Source organism: Hemicordylus capensis, chromosome 2 (assembly GCF_027244095.1).
Source record: "Hemicordylus capensis ecotype Gifberg chromosome 2, rHemCap1.1.pri, whole genome shotgun sequence".
NCBI classification, from domain to species: domain Eukaryota; kingdom Metazoa; phylum Chordata; class Lepidosauria; order Squamata; family Cordylidae; genus Hemicordylus; species Hemicordylus capensis.
Window position 1 is genome coordinate 199873005 of NC_069658.1, and position 19311 is coordinate 199892315.

Sequence of the window (19311 nt, forward strand, 5' to 3'; positions counted from 1 at the left end):
TCATCCCTTCTCTACTGCTCTGACACTATCCCTTTGGAATGTAGATTGCTACTCTTAGGGACTAACTTCCTTCCTTCCTTCCTGCTTTGCACTTTCTCTCTCCCTTCTCTCCCTGCACTATGTGTGCAGAGATGCAGAATCCATCTGCATCCAGCTAGACAGATAGATTAGAGATCTTAACTCCTCACTTCCCTATCTAGAATGGAGTTCTCTAATAAATACCACTTATATTGATTTGAAACTATGAACTGGCTCCAAGTTACTTTACTCTCAGCATACACGCATGCCTACCTAAATTCCACTGTGTTGTGCCTCTGTGCACTCTGCTATAATGAGAAAGGGTTTCTCTTACCAGAGAGAATTCCCAACAAAAGGTGGGGCTGGTGAGGGAGGCAGGGGCAGCTCTATGCAATCTTGAGATCCTTCAGGGATTCTCAACGTGTGGGTCCCCAGATGTAATTGGACTTCAACTCCCATAATTCCCATCCAAAGGCCACTGGGGCTGGGGATTATGGTCCATAGCATGGGGACCACCCACAAGAAGGCTCTGCTATGCACTCTTAGAGGTTTCAAACAACATGATGAAGGAATCCCGGAGACAAATTAGATGCTACACTTCTATAAGTGTGAAGCATTCTCCTGGCTTTCTTTTCCTAATGAAAAGCAGCCTCTGGAGGTTCCAGTGGAGAGCAAAGGAGATGGGCGGAGGGGAGGTGCTTAACTGTTTCTGATCCATGCATTTGCCACCCCAAATCACTCCTCGGTGGCTGTATTACTTCAGGCAGCTGCCTTGCCTTATGCCAAGGCTTATGGCATAAGGTCTGCTTCTGTCCAGAAGGTAACAGATAACTAGGACAATTGTCCCATCTTGGGCTGGGTGCATCTGTTAATAGTGGAGTCGCTGCATTTTGCACTAGCAGAAGCTGGTGAATATTCTTCAAGGAGGATCCCATCAAGGCAGGCTCCTTGCAGGAGTCCATATTGAACAATGATGGACAAAGGGGGATTTCCACATGTTCTTTTAAAACAAACAAATGCTTTATCTGTTCTTAGCAAAACACTTAGTTAAGATAATGATGGTCTTTAAGGTTGGGAGCCCCTTAGGGACAGGACTATTTAAACAACACTTTGAGCTGCTCTGCGCCTGTGGGATAGGGCGAGAAGAATGTGGAGGGAGGGCATGTATAAGGAGACCTCTTGCGCCTGGGATTCCCTGCCAATAAAGGCCGAGAAGGGTGGGGACAGAGACAGGTTGTGCCTGCGCTGTGTCCCTATCCCCAAGCTTGAATGGCTGATGTCCCCCAACTGAATGGCTGCTATTCACTTCTGGGGAGGAAAATCCAAGATCTGTTTAGTAGGGGGCCAAATCTGCTGCTCCCTGCTTCTGATGACCTCTCTGAGAATGAAGCTACTCCTGTGTCGTCTTCACAACTCTGCCCCCTTCATTTGCACAAATCCTGCCATATTTTATTTATTTATTTTATCAATCCTCTTTTTATACCACCTGGTATATAAATCTCTAGGCCGTGTACAAGTTTTAATATTAAACACCCCAGGTTAAAACACAATAAAAGCAATATAAAATGATTAAAATTATTAAAATTCCAATTAAAAGCTTGCAAGAACAGAAAAGTCTTGAGGTTCTTCCTGAAAACAAACAGAGAAGGAGATGCTCTTATTTCAGCAGGGAGCATATTCCAAAGCCCCTGGGCAGCCACAGAGAAAGCCCGGTCCTTAAGTCGCCATTGGACAAGCTGGTGGCAACCATAACCGGACCTCTCCAGAAGATCATAAAAGGTGGGAGGGTTAATGACAAAGGAGATGCTCTCTTAAATAGCCTGGACCCACGCCATTAAGGGCTTTATAGATAATAACCAGCACTTTGTATTTCACCCGGAAACATATCGGCAACCAGTGCAGTTCTTTAAAACCAGTGTTATATGGTCCCTTCATGTTATCCCAGAGACCAGTCTGGCTGCCACATTCTGAACCAATTGTAGTTTCTGGACTACATACTGTACAAAGGCAGCCCCACATATGGTGCATTACAGTAGTCAAGCCTGGAGGTTACCAGCATATTATGGTTATGCTCAACTGTGTCAGCATATCAGATGAACAGGTTGGAATGTTGGCAAGTGGACTACAGCTCCCATCATCCCTAGCTGTAAACTCTGGCTGGGAATGGAGTTGTAGTCCAACAGCTGGAGAGCCTCGGGCTGGCCACCTCTAACTGAACACCAGCTGAATGGTAGAGCAGAGCCATTGCCCTGATTGGGTTCCACAGACCAAGTCAGGGTTGCCAACTGATCTGAAAGACTGGCCTGCCTTTAATTGTAAAGGCCACTGTGTGAAACAGGATGCTGGACTAGATGGGCCTTGGGCCTGATCCAGCAGGGCTGTTCTTATGTTCTTAAAAGCAGTGGCAGAGAAATCAGCAACAAAAGCTTTTCAGGGCCTGGAGATAAACACCACTTGCTAATGTCTGCACAACAAACCTACAGAGACTTGTTGAAAAGTAGGCAGCCCCAGTGATGGCAGCTTTTTAAATTCAGGATCCAGCTGGAGTTGCCATGTACATACATCTCCCCCACCCATCCCCGGCCCCTCCCATGGGGCTCTTCTGCTTATAACAGCATGCAACTTGTGATGCTTTCACCCCATCACTACATCGCCATGACAGCATATAGCTTTACCTGCTGATTTTCTGCCTTTCACCGAGTGGTTCAAAGCACAGGAACTCGTTCAGATCAAACATGACAACCCTAAATGAAACTAATAGTAGCCTAGAAGCCAGATTCTACCCATGTTTACTTGGATGTAAGCCCCACTTACTTGGACTTTCTTCCAGTTGTGTGTGCATAAAATTAGTCTTAAGAAGGTCAGAGTATCACCTCCTTCACTTCTTTGATAAAGATCATTTTAAAAATAAAATAAATTGGGGGGACCCCAATTTGTTTGCAAAGCAGTATATAATTTAAAAAGCCTCTGTTTAGGCTATGGTTTTACTAGCTGTATAATGGTGGGTGGGTGTATATCTCTCTCTCATGGTGTTTTATTGTATGTTTATAACTACTTTTGGTCTGGTTACTGACTGTAATAAAATGACTGACAATTTTAAAAATACATAAATACAGATGGGCTTCTTTTGTCTAAGCAATGAGTGGTAGGGTTTTTAAAAATATGTCCTGATATTATAGTGCAGGGCTGCACAACTTCATTATTTATTTATTTATTATTTATTTATTACATTTATATCCCGCTCTTCCTCTAAGGAGCCCAGAGCGGTTTTAGTTGTCTAGCTGTTGTTGGACCACAACTCCCATCATCCCCAGCCCCAAATAGTTAGGAATGATGGGAAATGTAGTCCAACAAAAGCTGGAGGGCCGAAGTTGAGTGGCCCTTTTAGAGAGAGACATTATTCCTGTTCCCCCAAACCCCTTTATTGAATTTGAGGTGCTGTAATATGTAAATTGTATAACTTTAGTGAATTGACTGATCATTCCATTAAGAGCCAGTCTATTAACAGTCTTAAAGATCCTGAATGAATCGGGCGACATTCCTAGTTTAGGCATAAGGATTCCGTTTGACAAAGAAAGAAACCCAACCCGTGTATATTAATTTTTCCAGCTGAGTCTGTGCAGTGGCATCATCAGGTCACTAGAGGGCAGCGAAGTGCTTCATCTGTGAACTGTTAGCCCTTTGCTGTGGCAGACTCGACAACGCCTAATAAATAAGCAAAGAATGGGGCTTTGCTTATAATGTGCTCATTAATGGGGATAATTGACAAAGTTTAAAGAGTGAATCCCTGCCTACAGGGAGGCAAGCGAGCTGCCTGGCTGCTTTGTGACTACCTTGAGTCTGTGTCTATATGGCCTAGACTGGTAAATTCACTGCTGTGTTGAGGAATCTATTGTAATCTCACCCAGCATTGTCATTATTTTTACAGGTTCCTGTGCTTATAACAGCTGCATGGAAGGCAGAAATTCAACAGGTAAATAATAGATCATTATGGAGATGCAGTAATGGGGGAGCTAATCTTCACAAGGTGTTAAAGGCGCCCTACCAGGAAGAGAGAGATGTGGCAAGCATCCCTATCTGCATGCTGAAAAAAAGGGGTGCACAGCACAAAACTGTCTTCACTAGGGTTGCCAGCTTTTCAGCCAGTCTCTGTAGCTATGCTCCTAACAGTGACTTGCTGTTCAGACTTGCTGTGGTGCTGTGAAAACTGTCTCTTGCTCATGTCTGTATGCTGTTAAGGGCACAAGAGCAAGCCAGGCTGTGACTTCTGGACAACTCAGCTTTCATGTTAGGGCATTTATGCACTTGGGCTTAAAGCAGCATTCAGGCTTTTTAGGGTGCCAACCTTAATTTACAGTAGTTCATGGATACCACACACACACACAGAGCACCATGGGATGAAACATAGACAAACTTGGGGGGATGGGGGATGAAGCATGCTCGAAGCACGTAGGTGTTTTGCAAAGCTTACTTAGTACAAGTACCAATTCTGGGGATTATTATTATTATTATTATTATTACATTTATATCCCGTTCTTCCTCCAAGGAGCCCAGAGTGGTGTACTACATACTTGAGTTTCTCTTTCACAACAACCCTGTGAAGTAGGTTAGGCTGAGAGAGAAGTGACTGGCCCAGAGTCACCCAGCTAGTATCATGGCTGAATGGGGATTTGAACTCGGGTCTCCCCGGTCTTAGTCTGGGGTCTAACCACTATCCACCCTGTGTCCTGACTCTACTCCTCATTCATACCCTTGATGTGGTTATTTTTGAGCACTGAGCAAAACACTCTGCAGATGCTCAGAAGCACATTTGTTATTATGGATCTGCATGTCCCTGGGCTGAACTTCGGCATTTAGCATTGTTTTCAGAGCTTGCCTTCTCTTCCGCCCTCCCTTCCTAGCCCAAATAAAACCTTGATCCAATATAGTGGAGAGAGAAAGGTAAAAAGACAGCAAACTCGGATGTGTGCTGCATGCAGGTAAATGGGCAGCAGTGGAAACTGTCTCTGGTCTGGATGAGGGACACCCAAACTTACTCTCTCTTCCTTCAAATCCCTCCTTAAGATTAATCTGTTCCATCAGCATTTTGGCTTTAGGGTCTTAGTTAGGAAGCAGATTTAGGCTGGACATTAGGAAGAATTTCCTAATGGCAAGAGCTGTTTGTGGGGTCCCCACTGGAGGTTTTCAAACCAAGGCTGGACACAGCCCTCTCTTAGGGATGCCATAGGGAGACTCCTGCTTTGAGGAAGGGGTTGGACGAGAAGACCTCTGAGGTCCCTCCCAACTCTAACATTCGATGACTCATCAGCCTCATTCCCAGCTGAACCCTGAGTGGGGGGGTGGGAGAGGAGAGAGCGTAGACGCATACACGGGCACACCCTGACTCACATTCATCCCTTTTTACCAGTGCCTCCCATTCAGATTAATCTACCTTGTAAGACATTGTTAAAAAGATAGTTGCAACCTGTCTTGAGTCCCCCCCCCCCCACCGTGAGATTCTAACAAAATCTAAATAAGTAATCATAGTGAAGTACTAACAGTGGCTAGACAAAAGTTAGATGCCACTGCCCAAAGGGGACAGAGTAGAGGGAAACGGTTTACTATCTTGAAGGAGAAGGGTTGGACCACTCAATCTTCTAGCAGGAGGGCCCATAGTTCATTAGCAGAGCACCTGCTTTGCAGGCTGAAGGTTCTAGGTTCAGTCCCTGGCATCTCCAGCTAAATGGTCTCGGGTAGCTGAGCTGGCCAAGAACAGCTTACCAACTGCAATAGACAGTGCTTGCACAGATGTACCAACAGTCTGATTCGATATAAAACATCTTCATTTATTCACCCCTGGACTTCTTGTAAGGTGAGCCCTGTCCAGAGACTGAATGTGTGGGGTTGGGATCATGCAACTGACCTACTGTGCACATTGAAGCAGTTTGCACGTAAGCTCTGCCCATGTGGCAAGCATGAGTAGGCGCTTCCTGCACAGGATGAATTCACAGATGTCAATGGCAGGACCCGCGGATGGAATCCCCAACCCACCTCTCATGTGCTCCTTCTCCTTGATTGGTTGCCTACCTGGGGCTTCGATCTCTCTGCAGTTGACAGCTGGCCTCTAAAGGTGTGGACCATCTCCACTGGGGGTAGGAAACTTTGTATGAAATGATATGAAATGGCATGAAATATCTGTCTGTGGCATTTGATCTCTGATGGTACATCTTGGTGCATCTTTGAAAGATGTCTTGGTTCATCTTCACACATGGCAGCATCAAAGTCTGAACATGCATGTGTGATCCAGCCACTACAGTAGTAATAATATCCAGAATATTTATTTATTTATTTATTCGTTCATTCATTCATTCATTCATTGTTAAATTTATATACCGCCTTGCATTCAAACAATCCCAAGGCGGTTTACAGCAAAATTTAAAAACTAGATTGTAAAAAAGACACAATTAAAATATTTAGCTAAAAATATAGAACAGATCTGATTAAAAATTTAAAACAAAAGCATAAAAGCAATACAGAGTACAAAGAGCAGAATATGTCTTTAGAGTTGAGTAAAGGGGAGGGGGTTACAGCATCTCCAGACAAAATGTCTCCGAGAAAAGGTCAATACAGAATGCTGAAAAAAATGGGCTGAGTTTCATTTGGCATAGTCTGTTTGTTTTCTTTCACTAGAATCCATGTGTTTTAAATCTGCCAGGCAAGAAGACACACTCAGGTTTTTTAAAACACACATTAAAGTAAAGTTGTGCCCTCGAGTTGGTGTTGACTCCTGGTGCCCACAGAGCCCTGTGGTTGTCTTTGGTAGAACATAGGAGGGGTTTACCATTGCCATCTCCCGCGCAGTATGAGATGACGCTTTTCAGCATCTTCCTATATCGCTGGTGCTGCCTGATATAGGTGCTTCCCATATTCTGGGAAACATACCAGCGGGGATTCGAACCAGCAACCTCTTGCCCCCTAGGCCAGTCACACATTAGCTATGCATAAACTCTAAGAGTGATCCTGAGTATGGAAGAATAAGAACATGCTGGATCAAACCAGTTTCCCCCCAGCCTAGAATTCTTCGCAAGAATCCCACTATCCAACAGGCACTGCATGATAGTCCACCAATAATTGGCCACTGGTCCATCAGTGGACCATGATCCACCCTCCCCTGCTGAAAAGAAAGAGGGAGTCTTGGTGTGTGTACGGACCAGCCAACAGGCTCCAGGGGAAAGGGAGGGCCTGTCCTCCTGTTAACCCTCCATGGAGGATAATAGGAGGTGTTTATCTTGGAGGGGAAACCAACTTGTCTGTCCTTGGTGATTCTGCCACATTCCATCATCATTTCCTCTCTCCCCCACATTGCCAGTTCCTGCTGTCCAGCCCAATCCATGTATTTAGCTTCTCTCCCAGAGACAGCAGCTTTGCTAATCCTACCTCCCCGCCGCCCCCAGCCATAAATCAAGGCTCTCTCCCAAGTAGGCAGGATTAGGGAGGCCCGTCTGAGATGCTGCAAGTACAGAACTCCATCCTTGCCTTAGCAGTCAATCTGGTGGCATAGCCAATGTGCCATGTGGCCCTTATGTTAAGAGCATGCTCCATGCTAACATGCTTGGTGGTTCTTGTTTTTAACTAAAACAACACCCAGATTGGGAGGGGGACTGACTCTCTCTCCTATCCACTCTCCTGATCCAGAACAGGGGCTATTTATCTTGGGTGAGTGGAGGACACCCACCAGTGCCAAGTCACTCCCTTCTCCCTGTTGGGCAGGCCTTGACCTTTTATCACCTCCAAGCCCTTCTCTTCTCCCTTTGGGCCCTTTAGGAGGAGTTATCTCTCTTGCGTATGTGTGTGTTCTTAAATTATCATCTCACTTTTCAACTCCAGTTCCCAAAGTGGTTCACCTTGTTAAAGTAGTGACTCTCCTGTATTTAGTAGAGGGAGAGCCACTGTCCCTGTCTAGCCCAGCGTAGCTTCTCTCCAGTGGCTGTTGCTGGTGTCTCCTTTTTGTGTGCGATTGTGATCCCTTTTGGAACAGAGAAGCATTTTCTCATATTGTCTGCTGTTTCCATTTGTTTCCAAATGGCCTGGAAGATCTGTTTCCTAATCCTGACACGTTTCCCTGGTCTTCCCACCAGTTAATTCCTCCCTCCTCTGGAGCCAGGGCCTTCTACCATCTTGTCTGACAACCCTGTGATATAGGTTAAGCTGAGAGACAGTGTGATTGGCCCACAGATACCCCCAAAGCTTCTGTGGCTGAGTGTGGATTTGAACCAGGCTCTCCCAGCCAAAGTCCAACACTCCAGCCACTACACTGCACTGATTTTCAAGACGTCTGATAAGTTGTGAGGAAGCAGCTCTTTGCGTATGAACAGAGGTGATCTGCTCTATTCTTACTTCATGCTTCTGGGCTGAGCCCTGGCATTCACAAAATTGGGGGGGCTGAGCTCTAGTAACCTGATTAAGCTCTTCTTCCTAATTAAGCATGGGTCTGGCCTCCACCTTGATCTTGCCACCAGTGAAGGTGGCCTGCTCCCATGTAAGCCAGCAATAACCATGGATGTGTAAGGGAGATCAGGGCACCATCTTGCCTGCCTCCCTCACTGCCCAGCCAGACTATCCTGCTGGCTGAGTGTTCGGAATCCAGGGAGGTCAGAGGTCAGCTGGTGAGAGCCATCTGTAGGGGATCAATGACCGTGTTTACACAGGAGGCTTTGCCGGGAAGGTGTCTGGCCCAAGAGAGACTGGCGAGGGCAGACTCCCCCAGCCAGCCAGCCATCCGGCCGAGGCGGGAATGCACTGCCACGTCTATCAGTCTGTCTGTCTGCGTTTGGGCTGGTTGTAAATCCCCAGTGAGACAGTGGGAGGGGGAAAAGCATTGCAGAGTCTGGTTTTATGGTCGTTCCTGCTGTGCTTAAGGGCACACCCTGATGCTGCCTTTCCCAAAGAAGCAACCTTTGTGCCCATCTTGGGTCTCCAGGCAGTTTCCCAGAAGCCTGCTTGTCTTCATGTGACCTGCTTGCTGTCTTTCTGACACTACAAGCCTTGGTTGGACACCAAGGCTTTGTGAGCTCCCATCTCACTTGCCTGCAGCGCAGTCTGTGCATGATTACTTGGAAAGAAGTCCTACTGAATTCAGTGGGACACATTCTGAGGTCAGCATACACAGGACTGCAACCTTAGACCATGAATAAGGAGGAGGATGCCAGAAACCATAGATCATGTGATCGCTGGATGAAGTGCCTTGGCATTGTCTGATGATCTGTCAAGGCAAAACCAAGCTGTATACCTACAGACTGTTAGCAATAAAATGTGGGTGGCTTGCTGCTGAGTCTGCTCTGCACTGTAAATGATCACCCAATGTGGTCTACAGTGGTCTGTTTGAGCCAACCAAGGCATATGGGAATGAGTTCAAAGAAGAATGGAAGTGTCTTAAATCTTTTTGGAGTGCTAAGTAGAATGCTGTAATTGATTGTCCTTTCCCCCCCTTGTTGCAGATTTATTCCGCGAGCTTATTTGATGATGTACTTATTTTTCTGATTGTATCAGATTTTTTTAAAATTACATTTTATTTTGATAAACATGAAAACATAATGGTTTATAATAAACCAGTGTTATTGTTGGGTTATGACTAATGTATTGTTACCTGCCCTGAGTCCTTAGGAAGGGGTGAGCTATGCATCCAAGCAGTAAATTAGCCAGACATTACATTCCTTGATAATAAGCAAGTGACAGTTGTGCTGCTTACCCATAATTGGGGTGTGTGGGGGCAGGGACCTTTAAAGTGAGATTCATATACCTCCATCTTGCAAGAAAACTTACAGTACCCTTCATGTTGTATTGGCCATGATACCTAAATCACTGACTGATCGTTTAATAACAATGGGGGGGCCATGACCTGCACCTGCCCTCTTTTCTTTTCTCAGCTCCAACACGCTTACCTGTTATAGAGCAGGAGCGTAAGGCGTGGCAGAAGAACCTCTCTCACTTCCTGAGGACAGGGTGGACCTCCCAAGAGGCAAGGTGTGGTGGTAACCTCAAGCAGTAGATTTGGGGGGCGCCAAAGAGGTGGCAGGATGCCTGCTGCCATTTGGGTGGCTCTTGGCCATCTCTCTGCAAAGAGCTGCCCTGAGACAGTGCTGCTGCTTCCTCCTTCTCCTCTTCCTCCTAGCCCAACGTTCTTCTTCCTACTTCCCTAGCCAGGAGGGAATGATGGAAAGGCAGTGCAGTAGAGTATAGCTCCATAGAGCATTCAGTACTCTACTGTCCTTCCACAGAGTTCAGTAGATGCTCTATGTGCAGCATCTATATAATTTCATGTTCTGCTTTTTCATATTAGCCTTTTAGCAACATGTGAGGTATTGGAGTATGTGCCAAGCCAGGAAGTAATTGATTAATTATCAGCAACAATTTCCAGAGAACCAGGATACACTCAAAACCACATCAAACATCTTTTCCTTTTGGTTCTTCCATTCCAGGCTCCATGCGGGTCTTTGTAGAAGGTTGGGGGTGGAAATGCTGTGGAAGTTCAATAAACTGGAAGTGTTTATTGCAGACAGCAGAATTTTTTTATTTTTTTAAGGGAGAGTCTCAGTGGGGAGGTGGGGCTAGTCAATTAGCAACATTCTGCTTCCTAGTGTGGATGGAAAATAGCAACATGAGTACATAAAAGAAACCCATGAGAACTACTGTATGTGGTTGCTCCTTTTCTCTTCCGCATGCAGTTCAATTCATAAAGTTGCGGAAACAACCCAAAAGAACTCCATCTGGAAGGGCCCTAAATCTCCCTCAACCACACTTGTATTTCCCAGGATGTGTTTACTAGCAACATTCCCATGTCCTGGCACTTCTAGAAGACCATTTTTCTTCACATAAGTAATGAAGCTGGAGGGTGGGGATATCATTGTGTGGTGAGACAACCAAAAATGGCCGTGTGAATTAGTCCTGGCATTGCATTTTTGTTTTTACAAAGTATATGAATGGAAGACAAAGAGAATTAGATCTCCATTGCCAAGCAATTTTCTCTCTCACACACAGATTTTCTGCTAGATGAAAATTATGTTTCTGTGCAGCTTAAGAAATGATGTGTCTTTGTAGATGACTGGATGCATCCTAATGCAGTGAAAGACTCATGTGCTTAGTGCACACACAAATATGTGTGTTTATGGAAGCATCCTCATTTTAAACATAGAAATGGGATCGATAACACTCTGTAGTGAAGTCCTTCCCCCAGATTCTGCACCCATAATAACATGGGTAAATTAAGCCAATTTCCATGCACATTCTTATTTTGCATACTCTGATTTCCCTCAAGGATTCAGATTTTAAACACTTCGGGGACATTATTGCAAAGATTAGGACTGCAGGAGCAACAAGGGAAGAGAGGGAAGGACATAAGGATTTCAGAGAGCTGGTTAATACGGATGGGGTAAGAGAGAAGACTGACTAAACAATAGGACAGGCCAGAAAATTATGTAAGGTGTTGAAACTCTCTGGCTTGGCCTCTAAGGCCTGATTTGTGCAAGTCACAGGGAAAATATTGTCCATAAGCTTACATAGACCTGGTCACCCTTGGATGATTTTGCTATGCACCCGAGCCCAATTGGTGTGTTCATGTTGGACCAGCCCTGTCATGAAGCAAGGCAAAGCAGGCTGCTTCAGGTGGCAGATTGGGGACCAGTTCTCAGTGGCTGGATGGCAGCCCACCCAGCACCCCTCCCTCCATGGAGGGCCAGCAGACCGAGGAAGACAAAATGGCACCACACTGCTTGTCATCTTCTCTTTCCAATGGAAAGGGATAGAAGGAGAAAAGATCTGAAAGGGGTAAGGTTTTAATAGAAAATAAAAAAGGGAGTGGGGGAGTACCATTTGGTGACTGCTTTCAGACAGCAAAATGACTCAAACCAGCACAGTTAAGCACACCAGCCATCAAGGGCCTGGGTGGGTGCACTACCACATAGTAACAGGACATACCAATGGGGCAGTGCTCATGGTAAGTGCATTTAAACATGACGGGGCCCACATGGAAAGGATTTCCCCGTGGCTTGCATCATGTACAAACCAGGCCTTAGTGGTTTGCGCAAAGCTCTCTCTTGTTGCTGAGACTCTGATAGGCATCCACCGACAGCATGCACAGCCTTGAACACAGATGCTCTTTCTGGGCACATGATGGTGGCCCAGTCATTACCATATTCAACAGAGTAATCTAGGAATGACAGAAATGCAGACCTTGAGGTCACCTTGAGATGATCTTCTGGCCCATCTCTCTCCTCCTCTTAAGGTAGGATTACTGGCACATAAACCACCCTTGACAGATGTTTATCCAGCCTGTCTACGAAACTCCCAATCCTGGAGTCTTCTCAGCAGTCAATTGCCTTAGTTGTGTTTTTTAAAAAAATACTCCCCTTTTCATGCATCCTGTCCCTTCTAAAACTTTTCTTTCTGCAAGTAAACATGCCTGGGCTCTTCCACTTTCCCTCCTCTGAGGTCCTTCTTCTCCCAGCCCCTCTATCACTTCTGTTGCTGCCCTTTGAACCCTGCCCAGTTTTTCTGCATTGTTTTTAAAGGACTAAGAACCCAAATGTGTATCCAGTACAGTCACTGAGACCTCACCAATGCCAATTAGAGTAGAATTAAGGTTTCCCCCTGAGTGGAAATCTTGAATCTTTGAAAATTTAAAATCTTTGAAAACAATGAACACTTACCTGGAGAAGTTCAGAATTACAGATGGGATAGGAATGCCAAATGTCTTTGGATGCCATGGGAAATGTAGGACATGTGTTGCTCAAGGCAGGAAGATGTGAGCAGTCTTCTAGGTGACCAGAACAGTGTGCATGGGCACTTGCTCACACGTTTTTTGATGTCTGATCAGTTAGTTTTAGATCCAGCTCAGGTTGAATCAGGAAGGCCCCACTCTGAATGTGTGTGTGCACACACTGCCTTGATACAGCTGCCCAGAACAAAACTCATTCTGCACAGAGATTTATTTATTTAGAACATTTATATACTGTCCCATACAAAAAAGTACCTGGGTGGTTCACAATATGTTAGAGGGAACACTGGACCAGAATATTATAAATCACTGGAATTAAGTATCTATTTTACCTTTAGTATCTGTTCATTAACAGGATGGGCTTTGGTGTGTGTCTGCAGCCTGTGTTAAAGAGAAACAGGTAGTAGTAGTTTTTTAAAGAATCTGAGCGAGAAAAGATGTACTATGGGTACCCATGGCCAGAGGGCATCACCCACCCCGGTAGAGAAGTCTCCCTGAGTAACCCAGGTATCGTTTGTGGCACTCTGTTAAATTAGGCCCTGAACAATTCGAAGCAAGGTTGTGTTAACATTATGGAAGACTTTTCAATTATCTTTCGTTTAAATGGAATGAGGCGTATATTGCAGAAGTCAGAGTTGTGTGTGAAGGTTAGATATGAAGAATATGTTCTGAGGGGTTGTTTTTCTTGATTCTGTGACAGTGTCAAATACTGGAATTTATAAAGGAAACCAGACTCTTTAGAATCCTGTAAATACCTCCAGATTAAAAAAACAAAACAAAACACCAACTAACTGGAAGCGCAGTCATGAATATTAAGGTACAAACCCTGGAAAAGGAAACAGCTGGCATAGTCCATTAGTCACAATGAAAGTAACTTTGCATGTGGTAATTGTTGGAAATGAAGGACTCTGAGCTTTCTCATGTCTCAATGACAGAGGGGGACAGACTAGTGAGTCAGAGGGCTAGAGGGGTCAAGGCATTGGTCATCCCTTCTCTACTGCTCTGACACTATCCCTTTGGTATGTAGATTGCTATTCTTAGGGACTTACTTCCTTCCTGCCTTGCCTCTTCCTCTTTCCCTTTCTTCTCCCTTGCAACACATGCGCTTCTCTCCCTGCACCATGTGTGCAGAGATGCAGAAACCATCCCTCTGCATCCAGCTAGCTAGCTAGATCCTATCTCTCCACTTTACTATCGAGAATGGAGTTCACTAATAAAGACTCCTTATATTAATTTGAAACTATGAACTGGCTCCAGGTTTCTTTTACTCTCAGCATACACGCATGCCTGGGCAGATTCCACAGTGCTTTGCCTCTGTGCACTCTGCTGTAATAGAAAGGTATCTCTTACCAGAGAGCATTCCCAACAGTAATGGTGTGTGGTGGGAGTCAAGGGCAGGACAAAAACAGTGTGTCCAACTGGCCTTCTCTTATTGAAACATCTCCTGCTAGCTCACCATTCCCAGCATTAATTGAGCATTCAAATAATGCCTCAGCTGCACATGTTGTGAAGATTGACCTGTATCATGATTCATTCATTCTCTCTAGGATTTCTTAGAGAATTTGTAACCATATGTGAGGTTGGAAAAGGACAGTAGCTAATGTACCACACAAGGGTGTGTTAGTCCAGTAACACTGCATGTACACAAGTTGTGCAAGTTACACAAACTCCTCAAATTCAAAAGATGTTACATGAGAGTACGCCTGTTGGAAATAATGGATTTACACTTGTGCAGTGTCATTTGTGTAACTTGAGTGCACACAGCATTACTAGGTTGATTTACCCTTGTGCAGTATGTCAGCCAGTGTCTCTCCCCATCCTCTGTTCACAGCACCGGATGGGAGTATCAATATTAGGACTGTCACACAATTTGTAAGTGATTGATCTAATGACTCCATCAACTAAAAGTTGTAATGCTAAAATATGTTTGGCACTTTAGATACCCTCCAATTGGTTGATGAGCCACCTAATGGCGCAGTGGGGAAGCAACCTGCTTAGAGATCAGGAGGCTGTTGGTTCGAATCCCCGCTGGTGTGTTTCCCAGTCTATGGGAAACTCCTATATTGGGCAGCAGCGATATAGGAAGGTGCTGAAAGGCGTCATCTCATACTGTGCGGGAGATGGCAATGGTCAACCCCTCCTGTATTCTACCAAGAAAACCACATGGCTCTGTAGTTGCCAGCAGGAGTCAACACTGACTTGATGGAATTACCTTTCCTTTCCTTTTTCCAATTGGTTGAGCTGCTATGATGTCATGGGATATTTACCACCATTTTAATGGCTGAAAGGGAAGGGCCAGTCTACAACATAATGTTGAGCAACAGTTCTGCTCTTGAGAGGGAAGTGACAGGTCAGTTTGGCTCACATGTCACACAGGACCAAACGACAGGAAGGGTATGAATGCTGAGGAGAGCGTATGGGGGCCTGGAGAGATGGAGAAACGAAAGGATGCAGTGGAGGCAGGAAACGAGAGGAAAGAGTAAGCGGCAGATTTAAAAGCAGGATTGCTGAGTAAGATGAATTAAAACCACAAACAGGGCCTAGGTAGAGTAAGAGCAGGTTCCTGGGGACACAGAGTGCTTAAGGACTAGAAACAACAAGAGGGACCACAGCAGCTGCAAACATATGCAGGGATGCAACAGCAATAACTGTATAGGAAAATAAAATTATCTTTAATTCCTGAAAGGTTTTGAACAAAACTGTTTGTTGTCTTTACAAACAAGCATATAGTTACATCTGCTCACCCCCTCACTATTCATGGCCAAAAATCTTCATATCTAAGATAAGGCTGAAGATTTGCTTGGAACTGCTTCCAAAAAGGTGATTGCTTCTGTCAGCTGCCATTTTTGAAGTGGTTTTGAGCAGCTCAAAATGAAATGAGTTATTTGGGGGTGGAGACACTGAGTAAGTGGGTAAATTTAACTGCTTCTTTGTAAAGATATAGGAACATAGGAAGCTGCCATATACTGAGTCAGACCTTTGGTACATTTAGCTAGTATTGTCTACACAGTCTAGCAGCAGCTTCTCCAAGGTTGTAGCTCTCAGCCCTATCTTGGAGATGCCAATTTTTGTTCCAAAAAATCAGAAATAAAATATATTAGGCTGATTCTTAAGACATTTTTGCCCCCAAGTTGGCTCAAAAAGGGAGACTTGCCAAGAGCGCATGTGCCGTGACATCTTTCCTGGACATCCTGACATTCTCCTGATGCATTCCTCTCTTTTGTGTGTTTCAGGGAGAGCAGTTTGTTTGAACCCCCACTCTATACACACTAGTAAAGTTTAAACAAATGGTTTAAACTTTACTAGTAGTTAAACTAGTGTTTGGATTGTGCATAGAACAGTGATTCAGACAAACACTCCACCCATGTGAAAACAGGATACAACAGAAGAACACTGCGATGTCTGGAAAAGGTGGCAGTACTGGTGCACTTTTGATATATCTCCCTTCATAGTTGTGTGGGTGGGTTCACTTGGGGGGAAATATAATCTGAACTGGTCCATTGTCTTTTCCTATACTCCTGTTCTTGTTGCTGTTTTCTGGCTTGTGAACTGGGCAGTCTGGAAGGCCAAGGATGTGGGAGGAGAAAACTGAATATCACATACTGATTTGAAATAGCCAGCCAAATATTTGTCCTTTTCAGGTCTCTAGTCCCTGCAGAACAAAATCATGCTATAGCAGAAAAACACTCCAGGCTGGCTCCATCTTGCAACCTGTATACATGTGGCTCTAAACTACTTCCTTCTACTCCCTTCTAGATGTGCCACAGATGTGACTGGCCAGAAAACCTGGCTGGGTCAGGTGTACTCTTCACTTGATCCACTAGAGGGCACTCTCTTTCAGGCCAGGTTGTGGAGATCAGCAAGCTATGGGTGGGTAGGGGGCAGTCATTCTTTATGTCTGCCTGGCTGGCTGGCTGGCAGAATCATGGATCCTTTGCTTAACACACACACACAAAAGTTAGTCCGTGTGTCTAGTGCTACCTGGATTAATCGTTCCCAATTTGTGTTAGTCTCTTTGGAACGGAGCCTGTTCTAGATAGATTGACTGTGGAAACAATCAGACACTTGGTGCACTTTACTGTATCATACTCCACCCATCCCACGCCAAATCACACTCCCTCAGCATATTCTTCACTTTGCTGGATCAGATCATGGTCTGTGGAAAGTCAGAACTGGATCCTGCGCTGGGAGGGGACGATAAGGGGCGGGCGGCAATGAAACGCCCCTCTGGGGAAAGCAGATGTGTTAATTGCCTTGGTTCAAAGGAGCTGGGGGGGTCCCTTCCAATGAGACCTAGAAGGGACAATTCTGTGTGAACAGCACTGCTGCAGATGGGGTTGAGCATAGCGAGACAACAGGCTCACAACCAAGTGCAATAAAAGGCCAGCAGCGGGCGGCCATAAATACCTTAGCATGAGGCCTGCCGGCGGAATGCAACTCCGGAGCAGGCTGTGTCTCGCTGCAGGCCTCAGCCAGCCAGCATTTCCCCTCTGCGTCTTGGGCCTCTTCGCCTGAGCTTGGGTTAGGTGCAGGAGGGGAGGAGGCGGGGGGGGGGGGAAGGCCAGACACTTTGTTACTCTTCACTCTTCAACAACAAAGCACAGGCCCAGAGATGTTTATCTGCTGTGACTGGGCTTTGGGGGCCTCTGGGGAGCTTTGAGAATGAGGCAATTATGAGTCAGACTGTGATGGGTTTATGGCCTACTTGGGGAGGAGGCGGGTAATGGGGCTGCGGGAGGGTAGAGGCCTTGTCACATCTCCTGCAGGAGAACGGCATTGGCATGTGAAGAAAATACAAAGGCCCACTCCCCCGCCCCATCCCACTTCAGGTGTAGGAGTCTACCGTTAGCATGCACTGCTTCAAGGCAGCCAGGTTATCAGGGCCCAAAAGAAAACAGAAGATTGACTTGGGCCTGAGATCCTATCTGGCTCTCTTTTAAGAGCGCACACAGCGAGCCCGCTTCACACACAGCCAGTGGGATACTTAAAAGCACCACTAGGAGTTGGGGCAGCATGGCTAGGGAAGGACTTGTGGGATCTTTTCCTTCCAGACACCCTCTTGCTCTCGTTGTGAGAAGTCCGCGAAGCAGCGCAGTTCATGCTGGTTTCTTCCAGGCATTGGCATCAGCACAGGCTGAGCAGCATTCTGTCTATGAGTAATGTGGGGGTTCAGTCAGTCAGTCAGTCATCCTTTATTGCGGTCATAGGCCAATATTTAGTAAAACATACAGTACTTACACAAAACTCAGCATAATAAAACAAACAATCAATGCAATACTGACAGGTTAAAATTAGGACAGTTGTAGGGTTCAGGTGCACTGCAACTTGGCTAGGATTGCTAACTTGCCAGAAGTTCACAATCCTGGCCAGAGTTCCATCTTCCTCATCAGCTGCCAGAAGAAAAAGTTGTGAAACGAGAGAGGGGAAAATTATATGCTTTGAGTTCTTGCCACTGTTTGCTGCTTTCAATAAGGGTTTTGTTTTTTAAAGCAAAACTTATTTCATGCAGCGTTTTGAATACACTCAGAACCTCTGTATGCTCAGGTCCGGTTTATTACAAATAGAAGCTTGTTGCCTTCACAAAAGAAAGGCACTCTGCTCATGTCCTTGGACCCTTAAAAATAAAAGCCCAAAACATAATGTTGTTCCTCTCAGCAGAAGGTTGCTCTGCTCGTACACAGAATCTCTTAGCTAGAGATGCCAGACATGTTTTTAAAGCAAAGGTTGACTTAAGGCAGCTCCCTTAAGCAGCGTTGTGCCTGTTCTGTGATTATGCCCTGATATTTTTAAACTGACACTGCTCTCAGCTCATAAAATATGTTAAGAAAGAGTGTGGAGACTTTCTCAGCTGTGGCACCCCAACCACGAAATCATCTTTTGGAGAGGGAGAGAAAAACATTTTGGCAGGTGCTTAAGAACTCTTTTTACTAGTTCTATGAGGGGTTTTGATTTTATTTTATTTTTAGTCTAATTTTTTTGTATACCAACAGAATGTCCATCATTACTGAGTCTGGGGCAACCATTCACTTCTGTGAGAGAACGTGGAGGTCTGCACTCAGTCACACCACTGGAGTAAGGGCTAAATTTTCCTGCCGCTGACTCCCATTTTCCAGGGTGGGGAACAGGTGGTTGCTGGTTTTTGTTTCCTTTGCTATATAGAACTGAGTGGCAATCATTGAAAACCAAGCTCATTGTTATCTACAAAGTCCTTCCCTGGGGTTGTTTGCTTATTTAATATATGTCTCACCTTTCCACCCTTTTGGCAGCTTACAAACATGTGTGAATAATGGTCTCAGCAGGGGAAGGGGAAGCTTCCACATGTCTCCTTTGCCCCAGAATATTCCCTTACCTTATACCTGATGCCTGCTCAGGTTTTGGCTGTCTCCGCTTCAGAGGTGGAGCAAAGAGGGCAAGCTCTCCTAGAAGCACGCAGGGCTAGCCTCATGATGAGATGAACTGAGGCAGTGGCCTTCAATGATCCACAACTTCAGTGGATCATCACTCAGGGATGTGTGTGTGAGAGGGGGGGAGTGGCAGCTGCC

The 19311-nt window shown here is 45.4% G+C and overlaps 1 protein-coding gene across 6 annotated transcripts in view; it reads left to right on the forward strand.

Moving 5' to 3' along the window:
- Window positions 1–19311, forward strand: part of SMUG1 (single-strand-selective monofunctional uracil-DNA glycosylase 1) — a 147950-nt gene that overhangs the window by 23852 nt on the left and 104787 nt on the right. For 4 of the 6 annotated variants that reach the window (XM_053296966.1, XM_053296964.1, XM_053296968.1 and 1 more), the window contains one exon: window positions 3947–3991. The gene's annotated coding sequence lies outside the window, so the exon portion shown is untranslated. Of the gene's footprint in view, window positions 1–3946; window positions 3992–16622; window positions 16640–18659; window positions 18677–19311 lie in introns of those variants that run through there. The other 2 variants (XM_053296973.1, XM_053296972.1) reach the window with 2 other exon arrangements.